The sequence below is a fragment of the Protopterus annectens genome, chromosome 1.part0 (assembly GCF_019279795.1).
Source record: "Protopterus annectens isolate FY-2018-M chromosome 1.part0, PAN1.0, whole genome shotgun sequence".
Lineage (NCBI taxonomy): Eukaryota > Metazoa > Chordata > Ceratodontiformes > Protopteridae > Protopterus > Protopterus annectens.
Window position 1 is genome coordinate 155,731,067 of NC_056725.1, and position 20,794 is coordinate 155,751,860.

The window sequence follows — 20,794 nt, forward strand, 5'->3', positions numbered from 1 at the left end:
TAACGTTCCATGTTAGTTGTCTTCTTCTAGCCTTCTTTCTTGCGTCCCACACTACTTCCCCCAAGCCTGGACAGACCGACAGGAATTCAGTTTGTGTTCTTCCTCTGGAAGTCGTCATTCCCACACGTTCTTCCACCTCCTTTCTCCTTTCTTAGGTCTGCGATACCTTTCACGCAGGTTGTTTTGAGGTGGGTTTCCCTTCTCCATTCTATGGAGACCAGGGTTGCTTGGTATAGCTATCAAACGAGATCTGAGTAGTTACCGCCTAGCATTGTGGGATATAGGGGAGCCTCGAGCCGGTGGAATTAGCTCTCGAGCTTTAGTATTGGCCGAGTCGGAGCCGAGGATCGGCTCCGAACCCATCCAGCAAGAAAGAAGGCGAGAAGAAGACAACTAACATGGAACGTTATGGTAGGTACATAACTTCTTATTTTTTGCTACTGTTGAAAATACAGTTACCTACTATATCGAAATTTTCACTCTGGAAATTAATTTCTTTACACTATGGCTTCCAGATTATGTAAAGCTTTCCTGAAAGCAGTCTTGCTGCTTAGACCTCCAGTGATAAGCCCCTTCTTTGGCTCTCACATTCATCCTTCAGGCTATGATGCAGAAACCCTTGAACAGGCAACTGTGATAACTAATTTCTTCTTGGAAAAACTTCTCTCTTGTTTGCGATTTCCGTGGAAAATTAATGTTAGACTTTTAGGCCTTGTTTGCCAAGCCTCCTTACATTATTTTTTATTAAATGAGGGTGTCCCTCTGGACCATTCCCTCCTTTTTTAACTATAGTAGCCACAGAAGCAAACATTAATCATCCATACAATTGCCAGTTATCTTTCCCAGTTTTTTCTTCTAACTACAGCTAACACTTGATCTGATGTTGTCAGTCTTCCTCTGTTCTTGACTGATGGGTTATGGTTCTGATCCTCGGAACCAATCCGGCCATTATATAGCTCCTGCCAGCCAAAACACTCTCAAGCTAGTAGTCAACCTATAATGCCCCTCTCTACATTACCTCAGATCTCGTTTGCCACTCTTATAGAAAAGACGTGTCAGCTGAATGTCTCTCTTGCAGCTAAGTACATTTTATAGCTTCTTACAGTTTTTTGAACTATTTTTCTATGTTTCACTTTATTTACTTAGAAATATTGATCCTTGTCTACCCCTTTTTTCTTTGTTTGAGTGTTCATTTTTCTTAACCTGTACTCTTGGGTACTTCTTGCCTACCACAGTCGGTAGTTTCCCCTCTCTTCCTTTTTCCTATTATAGTTGGTATTCTTTCCTGCCATTGTTGGTAGGTTTCTCCTTTTCTAGTCTGAGTGTTTGTGTGTTTCTCTTTTTTGTTTAGTATAAAATGTCAAGTAAATCAAAGTCAACCAGTGGGTTTAAACAGTATTTAAACTGTGGCAGGAAAATGCCTAATTCGGACAGTCATGAAAAAATGTTTATCGCCTGGGTGTTTGTCATCTTGATGTAGAATGCTGTTTCTGCCAGGGCTTCAGTAACAGAGATCTGCTGGAGCATAGAAACAAATTAATCCTTAAAGGGCTTCTTAAGGCCCCTTTTGAGGAGGCATTGTCCAAGGCCGACCAGTCTCCTCAGGCCTCTGAAGCAAAATCTACTCGTTTGGTGCTGGCATATCCATTGGCACTGACATCTAAAAAACATAAACACCCTTCAGCTGGTTCCTCTTCAAAACTGAGGTCGAAAGTTCCAAAGATTTTGAAATGTACTGAGTCCTTGGCACCGACCTCTATCTCAGTGGCATTGTAACCGACCTCATCACCGACTCCAATGACGACTCCTATGTCAGCACCGGCTATTTTAGTTACCACGTTGGTACCGACATCTTCTGCGGTTCCGCAGTTCTTAACTTCTGACCCGATGCTGAAGTCGGAATCTTTCTTTGCAACCAGAACTGCATACTCTTCATCAATCAACCCCTTTCTGGGTCAACTTCTAGCCCCTTAATAGAGAGACCTGAATCCCCCTTGGGGTTATCCATCCGCTCCACCAGGAGTCTTTCCAAAGTTAATATAGAGTGGTTGGTGGATCAGCTTCTGACAGCTAGGGGTTTTCCTCCATCTTTTCAGCCCCATTCCCCTCCTGGGGCAGGCGAATTCTCTCCCAGTACCCCCACATGTACTCCTCCTCTGATCTATTCACCGGCTTCAGAGCTTTCAACTCCATCTACAGAGACTCCTATTGTCTCTGTGCCAATAACATCCCTGTCTTCGGTTCCAGGCGCAGCTCTGACTCTTTTTGTGCCTTCAGGACTGATAGATCTCAGGGACTGGGCCCCCACTGTTGAGTCCAGAGGATTTGAGTTGACTCCTGTTTTTGTTTGGAGCTGACATTACCACTTTGGACTGTGCTGGCTGCGGGTCCTTCCTTGGCTGTGGCTCTGCAGGTGGGTCTCTCGGGGTGGGGTGTGACCCCAGTTCCGAGTTTGTCTGTCTCTGTTCTGGACTCCCATCCTTCCTCGGTGGGGGGGGGGCTGCCTTTCAAGCTATGGAGAGAGCCTTGGCCACTGCTTCCACCCAGGTGGCTCTTGTTTTACCAAAGTCTCACCCTTTGACCCCAGCCTACCCAGAGCTACCACCAGCCTCCTTGCCTGTACAGCAAGCTCCAAGGATGCAAGACATACTGACCAAGGGTAACCCATCTACTGAGTCCTCTTCAGATATTCTCACTGAAGAGCCCGCTTGGAAGAAGCTGTATAAGGGAAAACACCTGGACTCCCCTGAAGGGTCCGTCACCAAGGACACAGATTTCAATGAGGAGGAGGGTCATCCTCAGAAGACATCTCCTTTGGAGACATTCTGGAGATACTAAAACAGAGGGGTAACTGGAAGTCCAGAGACCCTTCCTCTGAAGAGTCAGTGTACTTGCAAGCCTTTGGAGCTCACCCATCTACTTCCTGGGTGATCTCTCACACTGACAATCTTATTAAATTGATCGCTTATGGGGCTTGGAAGTCTCCCAGTTTGATAGAACCGATTCCCCGGAGACCAGATAAAATACTTTCTGCTCCCGAGGATCAGCAATACTGGCCGAAAGGATTAGCAGTAGATGCCATGATGGTAGTGGCTGCCACTAAGAAGGAGCTGGCTGAAGAAAGCTCCACTGTTCATCCCCCAAACCATGAGTCGAGGGTGATGTACAGATTTGGGAACCAGGTTTACATATCATCAGCCTTTACCATTAGGTCCTTACATTTTTTGCCATGTTTTATTAGGCTCCAGATGGATCTGGTCAAGGAACTGTCGGATACCCTCACAGGAGCAGTAGCTGTGGGAGTCCAAGAGAAAGTGACTTCCCAGTTAGCTACCCTGGAGTCTATCTCAAGTTCGTCCATGAGGCTAATTTCACATGCAGCTGAAGGGACGACCAGGTCTGCAGGTTTAGCTGTTGCAATTTGACGACATGCTTTGGAGCCATTCACGACTTCTTCCATCAATGCTCCTTTGACGGATCTTCTTTGTTCAGCCCCAAAGTCAGAGACTCTATCCAAGTGAGAGAAAGATGGAAAGACCCTGTCTGATGGAGCGTGCATTTTGCTGCTCCCCAACAAGCCTATTCCTGGAATCAGAGGAGTGGGAAGATATGGTTCAAGAAGTTCCAGAGGCCTTTCCAGGACACGCATGGTACAGACTCCCTTTGGAGCAGAGAGGGGAGTTCAAATGGAAGATGCCGTCCTAGAGGCAGAGGTGGCCTGCATTACCAGGGTTCCAGTGAGTCCTTTTCTGGCCAACCCTATCAGTGCTCCTGAAAGGAGATCCAATTGTCTACCTCTGGAGGCAGTCTGGGGAAGATTTTCTTTGCACTCAACAGCCTGGCAACAAATAACCACAGAAGTCTGGGCGCTAAGAATTATTTCCAGAGGTTACCTTATCCCTTTCACTGTTTACCCAAGAACTCGAACAAGGCTCCCCGATGTTCCACTCAGTCAGAGGGACCAAGCAGCCTTGGAAATACAAAAGTTGCTAGAAAAGAGTCATCCAAGAAGTCCCACCTGACCAGATATGATACGGATTTTATTCAAGGTGCTTTTTAGTGCCAAAAAAGACAGGACACTGGAGACTGATTCTGGATCGCAGCATTCTAAGCAATTTTGTTCAACAGTCCAAATTCCAGATGGTCACGGTTTAGTCAGTACTTCATTTGCTAGAGTTAAACGATTTCATGTGCTCTATAGACCTTCAAGACGCATATTACCACATAAAAATGGACAAATGCTCAAGAAGGCTCCTCCACTTCCGGCTAGGAGTCAGTCACTATCAGTTCAGGGTGGGCCCCTTTGGTCTCACCACTGCCCCCAGGGTGTTCACCAAATGTATGGCAGCAGTAACAGCTCACTTGAGACTGCACAGATTCTGAGTGTTTCCATATCTAGATGACTGGGTCTTCACCCCTCCCACCAGGCAGCTACTGCTTCAAGCGACAGAATTCACCCTGCATTTATTTCTGGAGCTAGAACTCAGCCAACTTCACAAAGTCTCAGCTGATCCAAACTTAGGCTATGGAATATATTGGAGCTTATCTCAACACTCTCTCTTGTGTAGCTTCTCTGTCACCCCACCGGCTACATAAAATAAGTTCTCAAGTTCATTCCCTTTTGGGCCCAAACAAAGTACCATCCCAGATGGTGCTTTAAGTGTTAGGGTCCATGTCAGTGGCAGTGACTCTGGTCCCACTAGCAAGATTTCACATGAGATTGCTACAATGGCTTCTTGCGAATCAATGGTCCATCCTAATGCATCCAATGAATCACCCCATACTCATTATAAGTCACTGCAAAAAGGACCTCTCCTGGTGGGTGGAATCCAATCAAATCCTTTTGGGCCTCTCCTTTGTCTTTTCTCAACCCAAGGCCATAGTGACCATGGATGCCTCCCAGATGGGTTGGGGGGAGCATTATCTGGGGAAGACAGTTCAAGGCACTTGGTCCCCGTTAGAGGCCAGTTTGCATATCAGTGTTTTGGAACTTAGGGCAGTGCTACTAACATTACAAGCTTTTCACTGTGCCCTACCTCAGGAAGAGATTGCTGTTCAGACAATATGTTCGTAGTCTGGTACATCAATAAGCGGGGGGGGGGGGGCAAATCCTATCCCCTGTGTTGAAAAGCCCTCAGAGTGTGGCAATGGGCCATTGCCTCCAACCACTTTCTGGTAGCAGTGCACATCCTGGGGAGTTCAAACGTGATAGCGGACACCAGATGCATTCTATTGCCTCCTGAGTGGTCTCTCAGTCCCAAAATGGCGAAGAAGATCTTTCATCGCTGGGGCCAGCCTTGCTGCATCCTTTTTGCATTACCCCAAAACAACAAGTGTAGAAGCTATTTTGCCCTAATCCCCCTTCGGGGGGGGGGGGTCCTGAGAGACTGTCTTCTCCTTGATTGGCCCCTGGGTCTTCTATATGCCCCCCCCTCCCCTTGATACCTCTTTTCCTCAAGAAAGCAGCCGGATTGAGAAGCAAAGTAATCCTCATTGCACCCTATTGGACTCAACAAATTTGGTTTCCCTTCCTTTGGCCTCATCTAGTTCACCGCCCATGGATTCTGGACCCAGTTCCAGAGCTTCTGTCTCGCCCTCAGGGACTGGTGCATCCCAGTCTTCAAAGTCTCAGGCTAACTGCTTGGTTCCTCCAATTCCGATAGTCGCAAGGCATAATGATATTCCATTCAGAGTGCGAAAAAGTTTGCTGGCATCTCATAAACCATCCACCAGGAATATTTATCTCGATAAATGGAAGAGATTTTTCAGTCTGGGCTTGCAATAATTGTCATGACCCCTTTTCAGCCCCAGTGGAAGAAGTTTTAGAATTTTTGGCCATTCTTTATGGTAGGGAAGCCTAAGCTTCTACTGTTAAGGTCATTCTAACAGCCATCTCTATCTTTCATAATGGCTTTGGAGATCTGCCTTTAATCTGTCACAGACTTTGTAAGGTCTTACTCAAGGGAACTATTCATTTGAAGCCCCTTTATAAGGACCCTCTACCACCATGGGACCTGACTGTTGTTTTGCAGTCACTTGAAGATTCTCTCTTGGAAAACACTTGTACTTATAGCTCTCGCCTCCGCAAGATGAGTTTCTGAATTGCAAGCCTTATGTTAAACCCCCCCCCCCCCTTACTTAATTTTTCAGAAGGATAGAATTATACACAGGACTAATCCATCCTTCCAAAGGTGGTCTCAGAGCTCAACATTAATCAGACTATAGGTTTACCTGTCTTCTTTCCAGATTTTTTCTAGTAAAGGCAAATATTGCTTACACCTATTAGATGTTCACAAACATTTATGAAAACTGCCTTTTATTTCATGGTAACAAACTTGACTTGAGGTATTTTCACACACACAAGGGCATTATGGGAACATAGATTTAAAAGTGCTCTAGGCTAGAGCACTAGTTTTGCTGACTCTGTTACAGCATGTGACTTGACCATCAATCACATAGGACATTTATGAAAAAACAGTCTAACGTTATGGTGAATACAGAAATACCATATATTGTATAAATAGGAGAAAAAAGTAAAATATTGGGCTGATATTCAATTTTTTTTTCAAACCTCACTTGTTTGAAAAGTGTATAATTTCATATTCTGTCATAGTAACTAATGCTATAGATCAAAGATGTGTAAATGTATCCCAGTATCTTTTAATGTGGACACTTTTTGGCAGTAGCAAGACAGGTTATAGCTTAATCATGTTGCGATTATAAAAATAGATCTGATTTCAAGTACTGGATAGAATTGAAAATGTTACTAGAGATTGTAACTTTTTTGTCAAGTAAACTGAATTGAAAATTTGTAATCTTATGACTTTTTTGTGTGTGTGCTTTAATTCATGTGTGTATATGTGTACATGGGTTTGTTTGTCTATAAGTTATAACATAAAAAGTAGATGTTACAAATGTTTTCTTTTCTGTTAATGTATGCATACCCATGTTACTGATTAAAATGTGATGGTTTAATAAAGATGCTTAAAAAAGAGGGATAGCTGGGAAGCCTTTTTGTTCATTTATATGAAGAACAGTAGAGCCTTCGGGTAGACAGAGACAGTGTTCAGTGTGTCTGCATGGTCCATGCCTTCAGACTTTTACCACAAGGGTAGTTGTGAGGTTAGGCCGTACTAGGTGTCTCTCTGATACCTACCCCCCCAAAAGCAGGGAAGGGGCTATTGACCCCAGCTGCTGATGTGGAATGGTTCTCAGGATACTTAATATCTTGAAAGATGTATCTTTGCAAACCCAGCTTCAGGCTGACCTATACTCCCTTAATTCTTGGCTAAGCAACCATAATCTTAAACCCCTCTCCAAAACAAAAAGTGTCATATTTGTAACCTCACAAAAGCTGAAAAAATCCTAAAAATTTCAGCATCACAGATTTCCCTAAAGTTTCCCCAATAGAAACAACATCATTTAGATAGCTATGTTTATATCTAATATTGAAAACACTGGGAAAAATGCAATTTTGTTTTATTCTGCTGATAGAAAATATCTTCCTTTCTCTCTTGACCAGATAGAACTGTCCTCCTTGCTCAGCTTGGATATGGGGAACCCATCATAGCCACAACCTCTAAAAACTCTTCTACTCTGCAGTCCATTGAAAACCAAATCTGCCAATTCATTTGCAATCACTAACTCCACCCCCACCCCCAGAACACCACACTGTATCACCCTCTCCAAAGCCAAATGACTACCAGTCTCCTGCAGAATTAAGCTAGTTTTTGGGTGTCTTCTTTTCAAACTACTTCATCCAGTTGCCTTCTCACCTCTTCAGCCAGACTTCATAATAATACCACCCTGTATAACCTCTGCAACCTTTCCCAATTATTTCTCTTACTCCAAACACCCCAAACTTAACTGCACTGCACTGACTATTCCTTCTCCATTCCTGCACACAAACTGTGGCAAGCCCTCCCACATCACCCAAAAAAATCTCTTCTTTCCCCATATTCAGAGCACAACTCAAAAGTCACCTCCATCCAAAATATGATGCTTTTCCACTGGACACATAACCCAACTCCCTTCTCACCTGCATCACTTCTACTTTATTCCTCTGCTTTCACTTGCTGCTTCCCTTTCATACTGCTAAAATTAGATCTGAAGTAGGAGAATTCTTTTGTCAGCAACCTGTGGCGTATGGATCCGATATCGGATCCGAACCGGCATGGTTTATCCAGCTATGGATCCGAGCTCCTAGCTCCTCCCCTCACCCATAATGCCCTGTTCTCCCTACATGACCTCAGATCTAGTTTGCCGCGTATGGTGACAGCTGGATTTTCCTGAGCTCCTGAGCTAAGTGATTTTTCTTGTGAAAAATAGATTTTTGTTAGTTTAAATTTAATACCTACAGCCTCTCCGATGCTGATCTGGACCGGATGATGCGAAGGTTCATCCAGGCCCAGATGCAGATGGGAGTGCTCCTTCCTCCCCCCCCCCCTGGGGGGGAGCTCGACCCCATTTATCAAGCCCATAGCTCCTTCTCCGACCCGCTACCTGGGTTCGGAGCGCTCGGAGCCGGGGGTGGGTCGGCGCCGACAGTACTGGGTACTTCGGATCCGACCCTGCCCTCGAGTTTTTCGGATCCGACCTCTCGGAGCCTTGGCCCGAGCTTCGGATCCGAGGGACTCAGTGTGCCTTCGGCGCCGTCCCTGTCGAAGCGCACTGTTCCCTCGGATCCGAGGGGCTCGGCGCCGGCTCCGATCCACTCATCGGATCCGAGGGGGAGCCGACTTTTGGATCCTATTGTCAAGGCTGGCTCCCCCTCGGCTTTTGATGTGGTGGAGAGGGCTCTGTTGAGGGCATCCAGACCCCCGGCCCTTGCTTCGGCTCCATCCCGCACTCCATCTGCTCTGGGCCAGGCTTCCATCACCCGGCCACTGGGACAGCCTGCTTCACTGCCCCAAGCAGTCCCCTTGGATCTGGACATTGCTGGTGAGGGCTCCTCGGACAGCCCCCCCGAGGAAGCACCGTGCAAGCATACGTGTAAGAGGAGGCACATAGACTCCCCCGAGTCTTTAACTGAAGACACTGACTTGGAGGAAGGGGAAGGCTCCCCAAGAACACCCCCTGAGGATGTCTCCTTTGGAGACATCATGGAAATGTTACGAATCAGAGGTGGGTGGTCTGCCCCAAAGTCTTCCTCGGACGAGTCCGTGTTCTTGGAGGCAATTGAAGCGGGCCCATCTACCTCTTGGGTGTCCCCTCCTGCAGACCCCCTGGTGGACCTTATTACCACCAGGGTGTGGAAGGAACCGGACACCGTGGAGCCAATCCCCAAGAGGCCCGATAGGACGATAGGATCCTTAGCCCCCCCGTCTGACCGTGCCCACTGGAGCAAGGGACCCCCGGTAGATGCCATGTTGTCGGCAGCAGCCACTAAGAGGGAACTCGCCCAGGAGAGTCCCTCAGTCCATCCCCTGAGCAAGGAGTCTCGGATGATGGACCGTTTAGGGAAGCGAATGTTTAGTTCAGCGACCTTCTCAGGGAGGGCGCTCAACTATTTGGCACATGTCATTAGGATGCAGCGCGATCTTATCAAGGAATACGCTGCATCCCCCCCAGAGTCCATGTCGGAGGAGGACAAACTTATGCACTCCACCCGTATGGCCACTCTTCGTTCTGTGACCAACACCTCTATGCGGTTACTTTCCCACGCTACCGAGGGAGCCGCTAGAGCTGCAGGAGTGGGCCTAGTCACACGACGGCAGGCCTGGCTCCACCACTGCGATTTTACGGAGCCCTTCAAGGCGTCATTTGCGAATGCCCCCTTTGACGGTTCTGCCCTTTTTGGCAAGACAGTTCGCGACACCTTGGTTCAGAGCGAGAAGGACGGGAAGACGCTGTCTGCCGTCGGAGTCTGCTTCTCTGTGCCCCAGAGGTCCTACTCTAGGAACCAAAAGGGCCAGAAGATGAGGTTCCAGAAGTCGCAGCACTCCCAACCCGCTCCGGACAACCAGTCCTTCTGCGGCAGAGGAGGACAGGGAGGACGCCGCCCTAGGGGCAGAGGGGCTCCCAGGAACTTTGGGTCCAGGGAACCTTTCTCTGAATGGCCCACGCAGCAACCCTGAGGGGTTGCCCGACTGCTCCACTCTGGAGGCAGTCGCGGGACGTTTCTCGGAGCACCTAGCGGCATGGGAGTCCATTACATCGGACCGCTGGGTACTCCAGATTATATTCAGAGGTTACAAGATCCCCTTTCTTCATGTCCCAAAGTTAAAAACTCTCCCCGATGTTCCACCCGATCAGAGGGAGGCCGCTTCAGCAGAAATTGGCCATCTGTTGAGAAAAGGAGCCATCCAGCCCGTCCCCCCAGACTAGATCGGATCAGGGTTCTACTCCAGGTTCTTTTTAGTGCCAAAAAAGACAGGGGACCTAAGACCCATACTGGACCTGTCCCTATTGAACCTGGCAGTTCCCAAAGAGAAGTTCCGGATGGTCACTTTGCAATCCATCCTCCCCCTTCTAGGGGAGAATCACTGTATGTGCTCTATAGACCTCAAGGATGCGTACTACCACATTCTGATGGACAGACGATCCAGGAGGTTTCTTCGCTTCCGGCTGGGAGCCAGTCACTACCAGTTCAGGGTCCTTCCCTTTGGTCTCATCACAGCCCCCAGGGTGTTCACCAAAGTATTAGCAGTGGTTGCGGCCCACCTGAGGCTTCAGGGGGTGCAGGTCTTTCCGTACCTAGACGACTGGCTTCTCACCGCCCCAACAAGGCATCTACTCTCTTTGGCAAGAGACTCCTTTCTTCGTCTAGCTCCCTGGCTAGGCATCACGGTAAACATAGAAAAGTCCAACCTGGTCCCTACTCAGATAATAGATTTTATAGGAGCCAGGTTAGACACGACAAATTTAAGAGCCTTTCTCACCGACAGAGTTCGGAATCTACGACTCCAGGTGTGGGCCATCCTTCACTCCAGCTCAACACCTGCGGGATTGATCCTGAGGGTGCTAGGGTCTATGGCAGCAGTGATTACTCTTCTTCCGCTCGCCCGCTTGAACATGCGGGTACTTCAATGGACACCTCAGGTGCAATGGTCATTTCTCTCTCTCCCCCTGTATCATCCCATTGCAATCAGCAAGGCTTGCAAGCGGTCTCTCTTGTGGTGGCTCCATTCCCTGGACCTCCACAGGGGCCGCCCCTTTTGTGCATCTCCCCCTCTCTCCACAGTGACCACGGACGCTTCCCCCCTCGGGTGGGGGGGGGGCATTTTGCGGGCCGGATGGTCCAAGGCACGTGGAGCGATTCAGAGACCTCCCTGCATATCAATGTTCTGGAAATGAGGGCGGTGCTCTTGGTGTTGCAAGCACTTCAAGCCCTCCTTCCCCTGGGAACAATTGCGATTCAATCAGACAACATGTCGGTGGTCTGGTACATCAACAAACAGGGGGGAACCAGGTCTTACCCTTTATTTCGAGAAGCCATGAGAGTGTGGGAATGGGCGATCTCCACCAACCGCTTTCTCATCGCAACGCATATTCCGGGTCGGACCAACATCCTAGCGGACAAGCTCAGTCGCACCATTCTCTCCCCATACGAATGGTCTCTCAATTTTCAAGTAGCGAATCGTATCTTCGCACAGTGGGGGACTCCCTGTTGCGATCTCTTTGCTTCTCCCTTAAACGCCAAGTGCAACAGTTTTTTCGCTCTAATCCCCCCTCCAGGGGATTCTCAGAGAGATGCTCTGGTGCATGCTTGGCCTCCCGGTCTTCTTTACGCATACCCCCCTCTACCTCTGATGCTTCAAGTACTTCAGAAAGCCTCTCGGTTGGGGTGCAAAATGATCCTCATTGCCCCGTTCTGGCCTCGACAGATCTGGTTCCCTTACCTAAGGTCTCATTCAGTGAATCCACCTTGGATTCTAGATCCCATTCCGGATCTGATATCACACCCATCGAACCTACCAACTCCGAACCTGGACAACCTGAAGTTGACTGCTTGGCTGCTCCAGTTCCACTCCTAATCAGGACTCCTGGTATCTCGTCCCCAGTTAAGGCCATTCTGGTGGCGGCCCACAAGCCCTCTACCAGAAAAATTTACCGCAGTAAATGGAAGCGTTTCTCCATTTGGGCAGAGCGGCAAGGCCTAGATCCTTTCACAGTTCCCCTTCCTTTGGTTCTAGATTTCCTTACTACTCTCTTTAATGATGGCGCCAGTAGTTCCACGGTCAAAGTTCAGCTGGCGGCCATATCTCATTACCATGTTGGTCATGACTCAGGGTCTCTTATGTCAGCTAAGTTATGCAAAACCTTCCTAAAAGGCACCTTTTTGCTCAGACCCCCTGTCAAAGAAACGGTTCCCCCATGGGATCTTTCCTTGGTACTTCAGGCCTTGACCGCTCCTCCCTTCGAACCTGCGGCCACAGTCGATCTTAAATTCTTGTCCTTTAAGACTGCTTTTTTGGTAGCCATTACTTCGGCTAAGAGAGTTTCTGAGCTTCAGGCCCTGTCCATGAAACCGCCTTATTTGATCTTTCATCCGGACCGGGTGTGCCTCAGGATCAATCCCTCCTTTCTTCGGAAGCTAACATTAATCAGTCCATCAACCTCCCTGTTTTCTTCCCTAAGTATCAAAACAAAGGCGAATACAAGCTGCATTCCTTGGATGTTCACAGGCAGCTTCGTTTTTACCTTCATAGGACAGGTGGTCATAGGCAATCAGACCAGTTGTTCATTTCTTTTGCCAAATTCAATCTGGGTAAACCAATTTCCAAAGTTTCTTTGTCACGCTGGATTTCTCAGTGTATTCTGTTGGCGTACCAAGCCTCTGGGAGGCCCGCACCGGAGGGAGTCCATGCTCATTCGACCCGGTCTGTCTCTACTTCAGCGGCCTTTAAGTCTAGGGTTCCTCTGGATGACATTTGTTCAGCAGCCACTTGGGCTTCATCTCATACCTTTATTACTCATTACAAGCTGGATGTCACTTCTAGAGGTAGAGCATCCTTTGGCTCCATGTGCTCGGAATATCCTTCCATGATGGCCACCCAAGATTCAGGTAGCTGGGGACTCTGTCCCACAGGTTGCTGACAAATGAATTCTCCTACTTCAGATTTAGAAGTTATGTACTTACCATAACGTTCCATCTGAGTAGGTGGATTCATTTGTCTGCAACCATCCCGCCCTCCTGTCCCCCTGGCCTTGTCAGTTTCCTGCATAGGGTGTGTTACCCTTTGGTTAGGGTAGTTGGTGCAGGGCAAACTCGATCTGAGGTCATGTAGGTAGAGCAGGACATTATGGGTGAGGGGAGGAGCTAGGAGCTCGGATCCATAGCTGGATGAACCATGCCGGTTCGGATTCGATATTGGATCCATACCCCACAGGTTGCAGACAAATGAATCCACCTACTCAGATGGAACGTTATGGTAAGTACATAACTTCTAATTCACTTTTGTTTTTCTGCTCAGTTAATAATAAATCTGAAGTAGGGACTTCATTTGTCAGCAACCTGTGGGTCTTGGATCCGATATCAGATCTGAGCCGGCAACTTGTTTCATAGCTAATGGATCCGAGCTCCTAGCTCCTCCCCTCACCCATAATCCCCTGCCAACCCTCCATGACCCCAGATCTAGTTTGCCGCGCTTGTGGATGGCTGGATTCCTTGAGCTCTAGCAAAAAATCGTCAGTTAAGTCTGTTTTTCTCAGTCAAATTTCTCTACCTTAATTTAAAAAAAAAAAAAAGTGTGTAAGAGTTAGGTTCCCTGTAATATAAAATTTTTTTTACATAGTTTTTCCCTCCCTTCGCTGGTCGTTAGTGAGTGTGTGTGTGTTGTGTTTTTGGGGCCTGTGTGTTTGTGTATCACTCCTTTTTTCTTTAAAGTATGGCTGAGGCCCCAAAAGCCATTTTTTTCTAAATGTACCGAGTGTGGCCATAAGCTCTCCCCGGCTGATGGCCACACTCGGTGCGTTCGGTGCCTTGGGGTTGAACACCTCACCTCAGGCTGTACCATTTGTGCAGCTTTCAACCCCAAGGCACTGAAAGAGCGGAGGTCGAAGCTGGTCCTGGCGGGACTTTTGCCCCCGGACTCGGCTCCGGCCTCCGCTGCTCCCGTGGCACTACCACAGGCTGCGGTTACTGCCACTCCTGCCCCCTTCCTTCGGCTGGGACTCAAACTCCCGCTAAAGCGCCAGAGGACAGGGAGGCTAGGAGGGAGAAACGGAGGGAGAAGTACCACAAGCGGCGGGCCGAGACCTCCGTTTCAGCCCCGCCAGCTAAGCGGGCTTCTCCCTCCACTGCTTCTAGGTCTCCTCCTCCTCGGCTCCGATCTCCTTGCTTCTCCCCAGGGCCCAAGGAGGAGGAGGCCCGATCTCCATCGAGGTCATGGAGGCGGCATTCTAGGCCTGCCTCGGTGGCCTCTTCGAGATCAACATTCAGCATGTCTGATGCAGACTTGGACCGGATGATGCGAAGATTCATCCAGGCCCAGCTGCAGATGGGAGTGCTCTTGCCTCCCCCCCCCTTCGGGGGGGAGCTCGACACCCTTTTTCACTCCAATTGCTCCTTCTCCGACCCGCTACCCGGGTTCGGAGCATTCAGAGCAGAGCAGCGTCGGAGCCGGGGGTGGGTCGGCGCCGACAGTACTTGGTACTTCAGATCCGACCCTGCCCTCGAGTCTGTCAGATCCGACCTCTCGGAGCCGTGGCCCGAGCTTCGGATCCGAGGGATTCAGTGTGCCTTCGGCTCCATCCAGGTTGGAGCGCACTGGTCCTTCGGATCCGATGGTCTCGACGCCGGTTCCGATCCCTTCATCGGATCCGAGTGGAAGCCGGCTCTTGGAGCCCTGGGAGAGCGGTTCCCCCTTGGCCTTCGATGTAGTGGAGAGGGCTCTGTCGAGAGCATCTGGACCCCCGGCCCTTGTCTCGGCTCCACCCTGCACTCCCTCTCTGCTGGGCCAGGCTTCCATCACCTGGCCTCAGGGACAGCCTGCTTCAATGTCCAAGGTTGTTCCATTGGAACAGGATGTTGCTGGCGAGACCTCCTCGGACAGCCCCCCCGAGGAAGTGCCCCGCAAGCACAAGTGCAAGAGGAGGCACGTGGACTCCCCTGAGTCCTTCACTGAGGACACGGACTTGGATGAAAAAGAAGGCTCCCCAAGATCGCCCCCTGAGGATGTCTCCTTTGGAGACATCATAGAGATGCTGAGGATCAGAGGTGGGTGGTCTGCCCCCACGTCTTCCTCCGACGAGTCCGTGTTTCTGGAGGCATTCGAAGCAGGCCCGTCTACCTCTTGGGTGTCCCCTCCAGCCGACCCCTTGGTGGACCTTATTAACACCAGGGCATGGAAGGACCCGGACACCGTGGAGGCAATACCCAAACGCCCGGACAGGATACTAAGCCCCCCCGCAGACCGGTCACACTGGAGCAAGGGTCCCCCCCATAGATGCCATGTTGATGGCGGCAGCCACGAAGAGGGAACTAGCTCAGGAGAGCCCCTCAGTCCATCGACCGAGCAAGGAGTCCCGCTCGATGGACCGCTTAGGGAAGCGAGTTTTTAGTTCAGTGACCTTTTCGGTAAGGTTTCTGAACTATATGGCGCATGTCATCAGGATGCAGTGGGATCTTATCAAAGAATACGCTCCCTCCCCCCCTGAGTCCATGTCGGTGGAGGACAAACATTTGTATTCCACCCGAATGGCCACTCTGAGATCCATTTCAAATACCTCTGTGCAGCTATTGTCCCACGCCACCGAAGGAGCCGCTAGAGCTAGCGGAGTGGGCCTAGTCATGAGACGTCAGGCCTGGCTCCATCATTGTGACTTTGCGGAGCCCTTTAAATCGTCCCTTGCGAATGCCCCTTTTGATGGTTCTGCCCTGTTTGGCAAAACGGTTCGCGAGACACTTGTCCAGAGCGAGAAGGATGGGAAGATGTTGTCTGCAGTCGGAGTCCGCTTCTCTGCTCCCCAGCAGTCCTTTTTGAAGAACCAAAAGGGTCAGAAGAAGATGTGGTTCCGGAAATCGCAACATTCCCAACCCGCTCCGGACAACCAGTCCTTCCGTGGCAGAGGAGGACAGGGAGGACGCCACCCCAGGGGCAGAGGGGCTCCGAGAAACTTTGGGTCCAGAGAACCTTTCTCTGACCGGCCCACGCAGCAGCCCTGAAGGGTTGTCCGACTGCTCCACTCTGGAGGCAGTCGGGGGGCACTTCTCGGAGCACCTAGTGGCATGGGAGTCCATCACGACAGACCACTGGGTGCTTCGAATTATATCCAGAGGGTACAAAATCCCATTACTTCATGTCCCCAAATTCAAGAACATCCCCGATGTACCACCCGATCAGAGGGAGGCTGTAGCTGTAGAAATTCAGCAGCTGCTAAGAAAAAGAGCCATCCAGCCTGTCCCCCAAGACCAGCTCGGATTAGGGTTCTACTCCAGGTTCTTTTTGGTGCCAAAAAAGACGGGGGACTTGAGACCAATTCTAGACCTGTCCCATTTGAACCTGTCGGTAACCAAGGAAAATTTCTGAATGGTCACTCTTCAATCTATTCTCCCCCTTCTAAGGGAGAACGATTGGATGTGCTCTATAGACCTCAAGGATGCATACTACCACATTCTAATGGACAGACAATCCAGGAGGTTCCTCCGCTTCCGGCTGGGAGCCAGTCACTACCAGTTCAGGGTCCTTCCCTTTGGCCTCACCACAGCCCCCAGGGTGTTCACCAAGGTATTAGCAGTGATTGCGGCCCACCTGCGACTCCAGGGAATACAGGTCTTTCCGTACCTGGACGACTGGCTCCTGACCGCCCCAACAAGGCATCTACTTTGCTCAGCCAGAGATCTCTTTCTCCGCCTAGTCCCACTTTTAGGCATCACCATCAATGCCGACAAATCCTTTCTGGCCCCGACACAAGTCATAGAATTCATAGGAGCCAAAATAGACACCAGAGATCTACGAGCCTTTCTGACGTCGGAACGACTACGGAATTTGCAACTTCATGTGCGGGCCATCCTCCAATCAGAGACCCCACTGGCGGAATTGGTCCTGAGGGCGCTGGGCTCCATGGCGGCAGTGATAACGCTCCTTCCATGCGCCCGTCTGAACATGCGGGTACTGCAATGGACCCTTCTAGTATAATGGTCCTTTCTGTCTTTTCCTCTCCATCACCCCATTGCTATCAGCAAGGCTTGCAGGAGGGCTCTATTATGGTGGCTCCATGCTCCGGACCTCCATACGGGCCGACCCTTCTGCACCTCTCCCCCTCTCGCCACAGTGACCACGGACGCCTCCCGCCTCGGGTGGGGGGGCATTATTCAGGCAGGACCGTCCAAGGCACGTGGAACGATACAGAGACCACCCTGCATATCAACGTTCTGGAGATGAGAGCGGTGCTGTACGCGCTGCAAGCACTTCAGAATCTCCTCTCCGTAGGAACGATTGCAATTCAGTCAGACAACATGTCGGTTGTCTGGTACATCAACAAACAGGGGGGAACCAGGTCTTACCCTCTATGCCGCGAAGCCATGAGAGTGTGGGAATGGGTGATTTCCACCAACCCCTTTCTGATTGCAACGCACATTCCGGGGCGGGCCAGCATCCTAGCGGACAAACTCAGCCGCACCCTTCTTACCCCGTACGAGTGGTCTCTCAACCCACTAGTAGCGAAGCAGATATTCGTAATATGGGGACAACCCTGCTGCGATCTTTTTGCCTCTCCCTCAAACACCAAATGCGGCAATTTCTTAGCTCTAATTCCCCCTCCAGGGGAAACCCCAAGAGACGCTCTGGTGCATGCTTGGCCACCCGGTCTACTTTATGCCTATCCTCCTCTACCCCTGATGCTGCAACTCTTACAGAAAGACTCGCGATTGGGGAGCAGGATGATCCTCATTGCCCCATTCTGGCCTCGGCAAATTTGGTTCCCTTACCTGTGGTCTTACCTAGTGAATCCCCCTTGGATTCTGGATCCCAGTCCAGATCTAATCTCCCATCCGTCAGACTTACCGACCCCAAATCTGGACAATCTGAAGCTGACTGCTTGGTTGCTCCAGTTCCACTCCTAGTTAGGACTCCCGGTATCTCTTCACCAGTCAAAGCCATCCTTGTGGCAGCGCATAAGCCCTCCACCAGGAAAGTGTACCGCAGTAAATGTAAACGTTTCTCCATCTGGGCGGAGCATCATAATCTAGATCCCTTTACGACTCCTCTTCCATCCATATTAGACTTTCTAACCGAACTTTTTCAGGAATGTGCTAGTTGCTCAACTTTCAAAGTGCAATTGGCTGCCATCTCCCATTATCATGTGGGACATGACACAGAGCCCTTGATGTCTGCAAATTGTGTAAAACCTTTCTCAAGGGCACCTTTTTGCTTAGACCCCCTATAAAAGAAGCCGTACCACCTTGGGATCTTTCACTAGTTCTTCAAGCCCTGACTGCTCCACCTTTTGAACCTGCTGCTTCAGTAGATCTCAAATACTTGTCCTGGAAAACAGCATTCCTTGTAGCCATTACTTCTGTGAAAAGAGTTTCGGAGCTTCAAGCTCTTTCTGTGAAGCCTCTTTATTTGATCTTTCATCTGGACAGAGTGTACCTCAGGATCAATCCCTCCTTCCTTCCCAAAATAGCATCAGAAACCAATATAAATCAATCCATAAATTTACCGGTTTTCTTTCCTAAATATCAGAATAAAGGAGAGTAGAAGCTGCACTCATTAGATGTTCATAGGCAGCTACATTTTTATACTCATAGAACAGCTGGTCACAGACAATCCGACCAGCTGTTCATTTCCTTTGCCAAATTTAATTTGGGGAAAGCAATATCAAAAATCTCTCTATCACGCTGGATTTCACAATGTATCCTGCTAGCGTACCAAGCTTCTGGGAGACCCGCACCTGAAGGAGTTTGCGCACATTCCACTCGTTCCATCTCTACTTCTGCGGCCTTCAAATCTAGAGTTCCATTGGATGATATTTGTTCGGCAGCCACTTGGGCCTCATCTCATACCTTTATTAACCACTACAAACTGGACGTGATTTCTAGAGGGAGAGCATCCTTTGGCTCTGTGGTGCTCCGCAATATCCTTCCATGATGGCCACCCAAGATTCAGGTAGCTGGGGACTCTGTTCCACAAGTTGCTGACAAATGAAGTCCCTACTTCAGATTAAGAAGTTATGTACTCACCATAACGTTCCATCTGAGTAGGTAGCTTCATTTGTCTGCAACCATTCCCCTCCTTCCCCCTGGCCTTCAGCGGATCTATGTAAGTTGGAATATTCTTTTTGGGTACATATTGATGGGCAAACTTGATCTGAGGTCATGGAGGGTTGGCAGGGGATTATGAGTGAGGGGAGGAGCTAGGAGCTCGGATCCATTAGCTATGAAACAAGCTGCTGGCTCGGATCCGATATTGGATCCAAGATCCACAGGTTGCAGACAAGTGAAGCTACCTACTCAGATGGAACGTTATGGTGAGTACATAACTTCTTAATACATATTACCTCTATTCTCCATGGGATTAGCTACCTCCCGTGATTACTCGGTGAATTTGTTTTATTTTTTGTGAGTTTCTTTACCAGGGCTGTGTCTCAAATGGTCTGTTGTGATCAGTGTATACTTTGGTAAACAAACTAAAGAAAGAAGATATAATCCATGGTGGCTATAGACATTTGATTACTTTTTAGTTTAACCTTTTTAAAAATGTGTTATGTAAAAATCCCATCCAAATTCTTAATTTACAATAAGCTGTTTTCCAGCTTTTTTTCTTGTTTTACCTGCATTGTTTATATGCTCATTAGAAATCAGAGCTAGACATGTAAGCAATGAGTGGAATATAGTGGTTTATACTTTATTTTTTAAAAACTTATTGAAGCATAGGTGGGGTGTGTGATGCCCGTGCCCTCCCCAGCAATCAAGGAGCCTCAGTCCTCACCACTAACACCAGTGAGGGGTGTCTCATATAGGAGGAATGGATAACAAATACACACAGTAAAGTGTAATTTCCCCTAAGTGCACACAGAGATCACAATCAGTCTGGGGCTTGGTCGCTCCTTTGCTCTTCAGGTCCTCAATAAGACTCCCTAATGGCACAGCTATAGGGTCCAGACCTCAGCCTAGTGGCAAGCCAGAACCTCCAGCACCCTCACTGTCCAACCAGTGCTTCGTGTCCCTGCCCAGGTAGCTGACACACACACACACACACACACACACACACACACACACACACACACACACACACACACACACACACACACTTTGAGAAGAGTTTATACAACCACGCAGACACTCCTGGGGAAGGCTGGCACAGGTTCTTCAGCTGTGCTCCTTTTCTGCCCAGTCTGAAAGGTAGTACACTTGCCACCACCCACTAATATTTATCAGCTACTCCAAGGCCCTTAAAAGGGTGTCCAGTTATTACTGTGCAATATTATTATCCAATTGATAGTATAGCCCATGGCTAAAGCTATTGGAGTAGCTTTGTACAATTTTACCAAAGGCATGCAGGTACTCTAAAGAGCTTAAATTATCTCTGTAAAACAGCCACAGTTGAAAGGGTTTAAAAATATTTAATAACAAATAGTCAAAACAGAAGACAATACCTTTTACTATATAGTGCTAGTCAAGAGTTCAGAGATCACAGAGAAATACTTAAAATAATTCAGTAGTTCCGTTCTGACATCACAGAAAAACACTTAGTCTAATCTTTCTAGTTTCTAGCTATTTCTAAGAGAAAACACAAATCTAAGATAAAACTTGCATATCGAGCAAGACAGTGCTGAGTTGGATGGTCAAGACAAAAGTGCTTAATGCTCTCTGATTCTCTCTGTTTTTAAAATCACATTCCTGGTTCAT

The 20,794-nt window shown here is 48.9% G+C and overlaps 1 protein-coding gene across 2 annotated transcripts in view; it reads left to right on the plus strand.

Moving 5' to 3' along the window:
* The window catches only part of LOC122787514 (transmembrane protein 87A-like), a 1,268,634-nt gene that overhangs the window by 428,288 nt on the left and 819,552 nt on the right, over positions 1-20,794 (plus strand). The window lies entirely within an intron of this gene.